The sequence below is a fragment of the Bufo gargarizans genome, chromosome 1, assembly GCF_014858855.1.
Source record: "Bufo gargarizans isolate SCDJY-AF-19 chromosome 1, ASM1485885v1, whole genome shotgun sequence".
Lineage (NCBI taxonomy): Eukaryota > Metazoa > Chordata > Amphibia > Anura > Bufonidae > Bufo > Bufo gargarizans.
Window position 1 is genome coordinate 371,165,344 of NC_058080.1, and position 11,800 is coordinate 371,177,143.

An 11,800-nucleotide genomic window follows, 5' to 3' on the forward strand; every position below is an offset into this window, starting at 1 on the left:
TAAAGGCTCCATGCACCAGACCGCAAATGGCAGTCTGCAATGCACTGGCCGTATGCACTCCGTGCTGCAGATGCAGACCTATGGACTTGAATGGGTCTGGGATCCGCAAGTTATGGCGACAGATACGACGTGGTCTATGTTTTGCATAGCTGAGGCACAGATCTGAAACACTCGTAAGGGCTTTCGTGTCTGTACCGCAAAAGATAGGACATGTCCTATCTTTTGCCGTATCTTGCGGCTCATGGACCCAATGGGTCCACATCATGGAGTACACACACGGCCGGTGCCCTTGCATTGCGGACCGCAGTACGGGCACAGAACCCTTACGTTTATGTGAAGGAGGCCTGAGCTGTAGCACAATGATGGTCTGTGTTAGTGAATAAAGATTCTGGACAAAAGCAGCTGCTATTTTAAGTATGGAAAAACAAACAAAAAACAGTACTGCTGCTGCGGTAACCATTCGTCAATTTATATAATATTGGCAATGGCATGCCTGAGCATATTGAGGACCTTCTTTTTTTTTTTTTTTTTTTTTTTTTTTTTTTTTTTTTGTTGCATATAGTGTTTATCTAGCATGAAATGAAAAGGTATGGTTAGTTGGACAACAATGGCCACAAGCTGTCCAATCATATTGCTTATCGTGCATTTTGAACCATATAAAATATGAAAACATTGACATAATTGCCATTATTTGAACACGGTTTATTCCATTATTTGGGAGGAAAAGTGGGCACAATGACATTTATACTCCAGAATTGTACCAATGGAAGCTATATTTCGTCCTGCAAAAAAAAGCACTCGTACAGCTTAGGGCTCTTTCACACCTGCGTTCTTTTCTTCCGGCATAGAGTTCTGTCGTCTGGGCTCTATGCCGGAAGAATACTGATCAGGATTATCCTAATGCATTCTGAATGGACAGTCCGTCCTTCAGGATGTCTTCCGTTCCGGAACGGAACGTTTTTTGGCCGCAGCAAATAGCGCAGCATGCTGCGCTTTTTGCTCCGGCCAAAAATCCGGAACACTTGCCGCAAGGCCGGATCCGGAATGAATGCCCATTGAAAGGCATTGATCCGGATCCGGCCTTAAGCTAAACGTCGTTTCGGCGCATTGCCGGATGCGACGTTTAGCTTTTTCTCAGTGGTTACCATGGCTGCCGGGACGCTAAAGTCCTGGCAGCCATGGTAAAGTGTAGTGGGGAGCAGCATACTTAACATCCGTGCGGCTCCCGGGGCGCTCCAGAGTGACGTCGGGGCGCCCCAAGTGCATGGATGACGTGATCGCATGGATCACATGATCCATGCGCATAGGGCGCTCTGACGTCACTCTGGAGCGCCCTGGGAGCCGCACGAACTGTAAGTATACTGCTCCCCGCTCCTACTATGGCAACCAGGACTTTAATAGCGTCCTGGCTGCCATAGTAACACTGAAAGCATTTTGAAGACTGATCCGTCTTCAAATGCTTTCAGTACACTTGTGTTTTTCCGGATCCGGCGTGTAATTCCGGCAAGTGAAGTACACGCCGGATCCGGACAACGCAAGTGTGAAAGAGGCCTTAGCCAACAGAAAAAAAGTTATGGTTCTTAGAATATGGTGACGGAAAATGCAAAAGATTATGAAAGTTTTCGTCACATCAGAGTAAAGCTATGATGTCATTTCAACCCTATGGTCAACCCCCTAACATTTGAAAACTGACAGTTTTCTATTATTTGGCTGCCTCGCCTCTCCAAATATGACATAAAAAGTAATCAAAAAGCCATATATAAACCCTTGATGGTACCAATATAAAGCACAGCACATTCTGTGAAAAATAAGCCCTTACATGGCTGCTTTGATGGGAAAAATAAAAATTTCTCGCCCAATTCCTTGGGGGACACAGGAAACCTTGGGTATAGCTTATCTCCATAGGAGGCGTGACACTAAGTAAAAGACTGTTAAGCCCCTCCTCCAGCAGCTATACCCTCAGCCTGGAGAGAGAGACTTCCAGTTTTTTGCTTAGTGTCAAGGAGGCAAGACACTCTCTGCACTGCAGAGCTGTCTTTGCAAAGATTTTTTATTTTTCATTTGTTTTTTTCCACAGGGACAACAGAGTCGCAGTAGACTTCTCTGTTTTCCTGGGGTTGAGCTGCGCCAGGGCCGGTTATCCGCCCTGCTGCCTCCCCCACAGAAGAAAAGGAGGACCAGGGCAGCCCATGCTCCCCTGCATCCCGCCAGCACAGGGTCGCCCACCTGCAAGTCCCTCTCCAGCTGCTGCCACTTCTGTGTCAGTGGCTGAAGGGGCGTCCCAGCTGGATGGACAAGAGGGTGAAGTCGCCGAATGGTGAGGTGGCTGTACAGCCGTTCCGCTCCCCCCCTCCCCTCCTTTCTCTCCTCTCCCCTCCGCTCCCTCCTCCCCCCTCCCTCCCCTCCGCTGTCCCCGTTAGCTGGCTCCTACCGTCTGCTGGCCTCCGTTGCTCCGATTCAGGGGCGGGCCTATCGACCTGTCGGCGCTCTCTGGTGCAGGCTGAGCGGCGTCTATGGGGGAGGGTTACTACAGGGGCGGCGACGCGGGTCCTCTCCTTCGGCTCCTGTCTTCAGACGGAGGGCTATAACATCGGGGTTCGGCGGCAGGCGACATTTTGTTCGCGCGCGCGAAAAGTTTCGGCGGGGGGGGGGGGGGGCGTCCTTTCTCCCGCTCCTCACTAGCCCCGCCTCTGCTCGTGCCTGCTTGCTGCTGTGTGCAGGACGGATCTTGCTTCAGGTTGCCGCTGCTGTTCGTCTGCTGTGCCGCGGTCGTCTGCTCCCACTGTGACCTGGTAGGACTGTTGACCCTCTCTAACACTGCAGCCCTCTGGCCTGGACATATTGCTTCCAACCAACATGTCTGACCCCTTAGTGCCTGTGGGACCTTGGTATCATACCTGCACCGCATGTAAGGCGCCCCTTCCTCAAGGGCAGTCTGACCCGCATTACTCGGCTTGCAAAGACCCATTGCAGGGTCCGCCATCTGTTGTGTCACCCCCTGGCCTCTTGGATCCCCCTGACTGGGCTAGATCCCTGTCCCAGGCTGTGGTTAGTCTCACTAGCGTTGTGGGCCGACTTGGAGAGGCGTTGCCATTACCGCAGCCGGATGATTCCCCTGCTGGGCCCTCCGGGTCCGCTGTTTTAGCCGACCTGTCTGAGTCTCTCTCTGCAGGCGACTCCTCCAGAGCCCGTCAACCCCAGAAGCGGCCGAGGGTGGATCACCGGTCATCCTCAGATGCTTCGGTATCCCCCCCAAGGGTGCGTTCTCAGTCGGGTCCTTCCTCTTTACAGGATTTGCCCTCTGAAGGGGAGCTAGTCGATTCCGATTGGGATATGGACTCGGCACTGCCTTCAAAACTGGCCTCTGCCGTGGGCCATCTTATTAGCAATATCCGTGATACTTTTAAGATTCACGATGATCCCCCTGATCCGGAAAAGACCAGTGTTTCCTTTTTTCGCCAAAAACAGGCGTCTGCAGTTTTTCCCCTCCATGCTGACTTTTCGTCAGTGGTTTCTAAGGCCTGGGCCCGTCCTGATGCACGGTTTACCCCGCCAAAAAAGTTGGATGTCTGTTATCCGTTCCCGGCGGATTGCATTTCTAACTGGGCGTCACCTCCTAAGGTCGACCCCCCCCCCCCCCCCCTCCCTTTGGCCCGTCTGTCAAAGAGCACGGCTATTCCCGTTGCGGATGGTTCTTCCTTACAATCTACTGAGGATCGCCGTATAGAGGCCCTTACAAAGGGTATCTTTGCGGCCTCCGGTTCCGCTCTTAGGCCAATCTTTGCCTCCGCTTGGGCTGGAAAAGCGGTTTCAGAGTGGGCGTCTCAGCTGGATCTGGAGCTTGAATCTGACGTCCCTATTCAAGACCTCCGTGCTCTGGCTCAACTTATCGTTCAGGCCGGTAAATTTGTCTGTGAAGCGTCCCTGGATGCGGGGGCTCTCATTGCCCGTTCATCTGCCCTGGCCGTTTCGGCTAGAAGGGAGCTTTGGTTAAAGGCTTGGTCGGCGGACGCCGCGTCAAAGCGGTCTCTCACTAGCCTTCCCTTCACTGGTTCTCGTTTGTTCGGGACCCGCTTGGATGAAATCATCTCTGAAGCCACGGGGGGGAAGAGTACTCATCTTCCCCAATCTAAGGCTAGAAGCGCCACTCGTGGTCGTCCCACCTTCTTCCGCTTCAGGTCTTCTCGTAGGGCTTCCGCTCCTCGCACCGCTTCAGGTCCATCCGCTAACCCTGTCCAGGACAGGCGTAAAAAACCCTTTTTTCGGACCCAGCCCTCCTGGCGCAAGTCACAACCTGCTCCCGCGACCAAGCAGGCCCCCGCCTGAAGGTGCGCCCCTACCCACCCGGGTGGGGGGACGTCTCCTCCTGTTCAGGGACTTCTGGCAGGCGCACGTCTCCGACGCCTGGGCCCTCGAGGTTGTGTCTTCCGTGTACAAACTCGAGTTTGCATCCCTTCCCCCAGTTCGGTTCTTTCGTTCCCGGGTTCCCCAGGATCCCTGAGGGGCGGCCGATTTCTTTGCTGCCGTTCACACCCTTCTGGACAAAGGAGTCATCGCCCCGGTTCCTATGGGAGACAGGTTCAAGGGGTTCTATTCGAACCTTTTTGTGGTCCCCAAGAAGGACGGTTCGGTGCGTCCCATTCTGGATCTAAAACGGCTGAACCGCTTCCTTCGTCTTCAGCGATTCCGGATGGAGTCTCTCAGGTCGGTGGTGGCCTCTCTGGAACAGGGGGAGTTCCTGGCCTCCATCGACATCCAGGACGCCTACCTTCATATTCCAATCGCGCGGTGTCATCAGTGCTTTCTGCGCTTTGCAGTGGGGTCCGACCACTACCAGTTCATTGCCCTTCCCTACGGGCTGGCGACGGCCCCTCGTGTTTTCACAAAGGTCCTTGCCCCTGTCCTCGCCTTACTTCGTTCCAGGGGAGTTTTTCTACTTCCGTATCTGGACGATCTCCTAATCAAGGCGCTTTCTCTGTCACTGACTTCCGCCAGTGTGGATCTCTCGCTGCAAACCTTGCGCCGGTTCGGTTGGATTATCAACCTACCCAAATCCTCTCTTGTTCCATCCAGGCAATTGGTCTTTCTGGGGATGCTGCTGGATACGGATTCAGCGGTGGTTCGGCTTCCGTTGGAAAAGCGCCAGCTCCTTCATCGGTCGGTTTGGAGCCTTCTGTCCCACCGCCGTCCTTCCTTCCGGTTCAGCATGCGGGTCCTGGGACAGATGGTGTCCTGCTTCGAAGCGATTCCTTACGCACAGTACCACTCCTGCACCTTTCAGACGGCCATTCTGTCCGCCTGGGACAAGTCCCAGGAGAGTCTGGATTGGCATTTTCCCCTTTCCCCCCAGGTTCGCTCCTCTCTCCTCTGGTGGCTGTGGACCCCTCTCCAGGGGAAGTCTTTCCTGCCAATAACTTGGTTGGTGATTACCACCGATGCCAGTCTGCGGGGTTGGGGGGGAGTGTTTCCTCCTCGGTCCGTCCAGGGCACTTGGTCTCCATCGGAGTCCAGACTGCCGATCAACGTTCTGGAGCTGAGGGCCATCCTCCTCTCGCTCCGGCACTGGACTTCGTTGCTTCAGGGTCGCCCAGTTCGGGTCCATTCGGACAATGCCACGGCTGTGGCGTACATAAATCATCAGGGGGGCACTCGCAGCGCGGCGGCGATGAGGGAGGTGTCTCTAATCCTTCGCTGGGCGGAGGTTCATGTTCCTGCCCTTTCGGCCATTTACATCCCGGGGGTGGACAATTGGGCGGCGGATTTCCTCAGCCGGACGACGATCGACCCGGGGGAGTGGTCTCTGCACCCCGACGTCTTCGAGTCTCTTTGTCTCCGTTGGGGTCGTCCGGACGTGGATCTCATGGCCTCCAGATTCAACCACAAGCTTCCCACCTACGTGGCCAGGGCCAAGGATCCGGACGCTTACGGCGCGGACGCGCTCGTCCTCCCCTGGACGGAGTTTTCGCTCCTCTACGTGTTTCCGCCCCTGCCTCTTCTTCCACGGGTCCTTCGGAAGATCGCGGCGGAGGGCACGCCAGCAATCCTGATAGCCCCGGACTGGCCGCGTTGTCCTTGGTACGCCGACCTTATGTTGCTTCTGGCAGACGCTCCCTTGCCTCTGCCTCTCAGAGACTACCTCCTCTCTCAGGGGCCGATCTTCCACCAGCATTTAGGGTCGCTACGTTTAGCGGCGTGGCTATTGAAACCGCAGTCCTGACGCGGCGGGGGTTTTCTGCTGACGTGGTCCGTACCATGATTCGTGCGCGTAAACCGGCATCGTCCAGGATTTATTACCGTACCTGGCGGGCCTATTTAACCTTCTGCGAGACCTTGGGGATTCCTCCTCTGCGGTTTTCCCTTCCCACGGTTTTATCCTTTTTGCAGTCTGGTCTGGATCTGGGCTTGGGTCTCAGTACCCTGAAGGGTCAGATTTCGGCTCTTTCGGTCCTTTTTCAGCGCCCTCTGGCTCCGCTCGGTCCAGTTAAGACCTTTCTTCAGGGGGTTGCTCACTGTGCTCCCCCGTATCGCCCTTCCGTTCCTGCTTGGGATCTTAACGTTGTACTGACGGCTCTCCAATCTTCCCCTTTCGAGCCTCTGCGCAAGGTTTCCCCTCGCTTGTTGTCTTGCAAAGTTTTCTTTCTCGTCGCCATCACGTCTCTTCGGCGTGTGTCTGAGTTGGCGGCTCTTTCTTGCATGGAGCCCTTCTTGGTTTTTCACCAGGACAAAGTGGTTCTCCGCCCAGTTCCGGATTTTCTTCCAAAGGTGGTGTCCGCCTTTCACCTGAATGAAGATATTGTCCTTCCTTCTCTGTGTCCGTCCCTGTCGCATCCTCGGGAGCGGGATCTTCACCGTCTGGATGTTGTTCGGACTCTCGGGATCTACCTGGATGTGACCAGACCCTTTCGACGCTCGGATTCTCTGTTTGTGGTTCCGGAGGGTCCCCGCAGGGGGCTGGTGGCGTCTAAGGTGGTTGTTGCCCACTTCCTCAAGATAGCTATCGTTGAGGCTTACCGTGCTAGGGGCAGGGAACCGCCCTTTGGTGTTACCGCTCATTCTACCAGGGTGGTCGGGGCTTCCTGGGCTCAGCGTAATCGTGCCTCGGCTGAACAGCTGTGCAAGGCGGCCACCTGGTCTTCTTTGCACACGTTCACCAAGTTTTACAGGGTGGACACTTATGCTTTGGCGGATGCTGCTTTGGGCCGCCTGGTCTTGCAGGCGGCGGTGCCTTAATGTCTAGGGTGCTTTGTTTGCCTTGTATTGTGGTCCCTCCCTATTTGTGGACTGCTTTTGAACGTCCCAAGGTTTCCTGTGTCCCCCAAGGAATTGGGCGAGAAAACGAGATTTTTGTATAACTTACCAGTAAAATCTCTTTCTCGCTCTTCCTTGGGGGACACAGCGCCCACCCATTGTTTTTGCTTGCCCTACGGGTGTTTTTTTGACTTGTTGGTTTGGTTACTCCTTGCCTTTTGTCTTTCACTACTTGGGCACATAACTGGAAGTCTCTCTCTCCAGGCTGAGGGTATAGCTGCTGGAGGAGGGGCTTAACAGTCTTTTACTTAGTGTCACGCCTCCTATGGAGATAAGCTATACCCAAGGTTTCCTGTGTCCCCCAAGGAAGAGCGAGAAAGAGATTTTACTGGTAAGTTATACAAAAATCTCGTTACTATGGCTGTTTAGAATATGGTGAAGTAGTGAAAAAAATAAATAAATTGGGTTTTAAAGTCGGAGAAACTAGAAAAAAAAAAATGTGCAAAGTATAAAGTTAGTTTATACAGTTTTTAGCTGTACAAAACATCTACAAGCTGATATAGATAGCAGGTTTCATGCAGTCCAATAAATGTCTCCTTCTTTCTAACCCAGCAGGGCAGGGGACCAATTTTGGTCTAGCACGGCATTGACAAAAGGGAGTGACTCAGTGCCTGTACAGAGCAAGGGAAAGAGTTGGAATTGTGCAGGTATAATATACAGTACCAGGGCATTGACACTAAAGGTGTTGCCCTGCCTTCCCAGGTGCCTAACTATCAAGTTTTCTTTACACAGGAGGAATTTATCACCATATTATCATTACATTGCAAGTTTACCCAACTTTCCCAGGACCCTGAAAGACAAATCTGCCTAGCTATGGCACTATTTGGGAGTAAGATGAATTTATTTAGGTAGACTTGGTATTTAGCAGTCCCTATGACAGATTAACACACTGTTAGCCAGCTTTCCCTGAATGACAACTCTGTCTAGCTATGCTACAGTATAGAGGATTCGTCATGCGGATTCTTACTCATCTTTCCCAGGCTCCTGACTAGCAAACTCTACTTGGTATTCTAAAATACTGGGGATTTATAAATTTGTAATTGGGCAGATCTGGCATGCTGCAGTGTGGGAAAATTGGGTAACAATCTGCCGCGCGCTGGTGGGATAGATTAGTTATATATAATGCCACCCTGATATATTGTATGAATCAATCATATGGTACCTGGGCAATATAATAATCTTTATATAGCGCTAACATATTTTGTATTACTTTACAATCGGAGGGCTCATGTACAAACAAGCAAACAATTACAAGAGGAATGAGAGCCCTGCTTGCAAAAGCTTACATTCTGTTGTCACCAAATTTGGAATTTGGTGTGAAAAGCTGGGTAACAACCTCTGCACAGATGTAAAGCCAGTACACTTGGTATATTCATTCTGCATACACTAGATCAGGGATGCCAAAGCTGAGAAAATGCCCAACCTAGCAAAACTACAACTCCCAGCATGCCTGGACATCCTACACGTTTCAGCTTACAGCAGGGCATGATGGGAGTTGTAGTTTTGCAATAGCTGGTGGGCCGCAGGTTGAGCATCCCTGCACTAAATCCATAAATTTACAGTCGAGTCACGTTATTATGTCCACTTGCTACTCTTGATGTCGGCAGCGCGTGACTCATGAAGGATGTCACGTGTGGTGAGCTGGGTATATAAGGTGTGATAGGCTGTCTGCACACACATCCTTTATTGCTGTCATGGGTAAAAGGATGATTTATCAAAGTTGCAATTAAGGATGATTATTGGCTTTCAGGCCAAGGGTGGCAGTATTTCTGAAACTGTGCAGTTGGTGAAATGTTCTCATGCGGCTGTTTTGAAAGTGTATTGTGTGTGGACCAATGGCACCAAATTGTACTGATGCAGGAGGTGAACATCAGTGATGAAGGCGTGCAAGGGAAAAAGACACACTACAGTGGAGTGACTACCAGATGTGTGTGTAAAACAGTTTAATGAACCCTACTATGGATGGTCATTGCACCTCTGCTATCAAAGTTGCAGCATTAGAAAATAATTTTATATTTTCACGTCTGTATCTGAATTGGACCTCTGCTGCCTGACAAAGGGTTGTCTTCACTGATGAGTGATGTTATCTGCTTTATTAAATGGATGGAATTTGACGAGTCAGGTAAGAATCACCGAAGAACAAAGACCCTGTAACCATTACTGGAAGAACACAAGCTAGTGGTTGTGGCAACATTATGGTCTGGGGAATATTTTCGTGGCATTCTCTGGCTCACTCATCGATGTGGAAGGCACTCAACAGATTTGGGCATTAATCCTTCCTTACAGATCATGTACATCAGGGATGCTCAACCTGTGGCCCTCCAGCTGTTGTAAAACTGCAACTCCCACCATGCCTTGCTGTAGGCTGTCTGGGAATGATGGGAGTTGTAGTTTTGCCACAGCTGGAGGGCCGCAGGTTGAGCATGCCTGATGTACATCATACATGCTGATGGTCTTCCCTGGGGTGGGTGGTGTCTTCCAGCAAGACAATGTGAAATGTTACATGTTTATAAATGTTCAACATTGGTTGGTAGAGCATGACCAAGACTTTTAAATACTTCCCTGGCCCTCTAATATCCAACTGAGCATCTATGGCATCACCTTGAGCATGGTCTTCGCTCTATGGATCCTCCCCCAAGCACCCTCCAGCAACTGTGGGATGCCCTGCAGTCAGTATTAGGGATCGACCGATTATCGGTTTCACCGATATCGGCCGATATTGAGGATTTTGACTGTTATCGGTATCTGCATTTATTTTGCCGATATTCCGATAACTTATGGGGAACACAGATCGCGCTGCTGACAGCGCTCTCTGTGTTGCCTCAGCAGCACAGGGGAGAAGGAAGCAGTGTCTCCCTCCCCCTGTGCTGCTGCCACCAATGGGAGGACAGGGGATGAGGGGAGGGGCTGTGGCCACCAATGAAGATAAGACTCTCATTAATTCATATACAGGAGGCGGGAGCTGGCTGCAGGAACACTTAGCCGGCTCCCGACCTCTATGAGCGGTAGCTGCGATCCGCGGCAGTTAACCCCTCAGGAGCCGCGGATCGCAGCTACCGCTCATAGAGGTCGGGAGCCGGCTATGTCATTCTGCAGCCAGCTCCCGCCTCCTGTCTATGAATAAATTTGAGATTTATCTTCATTGGTGGCGCAATGTGCCCCCCCCCACCCCCCCCACCCAGTATTAATCATTGGTGGCAGTGGCCACAGGGTTCCCTGTCCCCTGCTCCTCCGATCGGAACCCCAGCAGTGTGGGGCTCCGATCGGTTACCATGGCAGCCAGGACGCTATTGAAGCCCTGGCTGCCATGGTAAGCTCCATGCTGCTGTGTGCACAAAGCAGAGAGCAGCAGGGACAGTGTGAGCTCCTATTCACCCTGATAGAGATCTATTACGCTGGGTTCAGACCTGAGCGTTCGCGATGGAGCGCTCTGTATGCGAGATTGTACCGGCGTTTGCAATCGCACATACAGATACACGCGAACGCCCATTGTTGCGCGTTCCCGGAAGTCTATGTACGGGAACGCGCGACAAGACGCCCCAAAGAAGCTCATGTACTTCTTGGGGCGTTGGGCGTTTTACAGTGCGATCGTACGCGCTGTAAAACGCCCAGGTGAGAATCATTCCCATAGGGAAGCATTGGTTTCTCCTTGTTGAGCGTTTTACAGCGCATAGGAACGTGCTGTAAAACGCTCAGGTGTGAACCCAGCCTTAGGGTGAATAGGACAAGGGTTCTAGTCCCGAAGGGGGCTAAAAGTTAGTAAAAAAAAAAAAAATATAAAGTATAAATGAAAAAGAAAGATTTACAAAAAAAAAAATACACGTTAACAATAAACATATTCATTTTCAGCAGGAATTTTTTATTTTTTTCAAAAATGAAAATTCACATAATATCGGTATAAATTGTCAGCTATCAGCCTAAAAGTTCACAAATTATCGGTATCGGCCCTAAAAAATCTAGATCGGTCGATCCCTAGTCACTATGGCGCCAAATACCTGTGACCACCTACCAGGACCTTACTGAACCACTCCCAGCCCATCTAGCTGCTGTGTGTACTCTAGATATTATCTGGTGGTCATAATAATGTGGCAGGACAACTGTGAGTGTATACTATATACACTAATTTGTTAAAAAGATTATGCATTTAGAAATATCAAGGGTTCAGAAAAACAGTGCTGCTGATATTCCAAAATTCCAAATTTATTGAAGAAAGGACAAAAGGCAACCTGTTTTGATGTGGACATATCTTTCTCAGGCCATAAACCATACAGTACATAAATGACACTTGACAGGGTATGTATAGCTGGAAGAAGATGGCACCTAATGGGAGGTGACCTCTGACCTTCCAACCAAACTATGTACATAAAATACTTAAAAATGAATAAACAGTTGAATATTTATATAAAATGCTAATTTAAAGGAGTACATTGATGGTAATAAAGTTAAAATGAGAACAAAGTTAAAAAGCTGATTCTACCATGTCATTGAGACC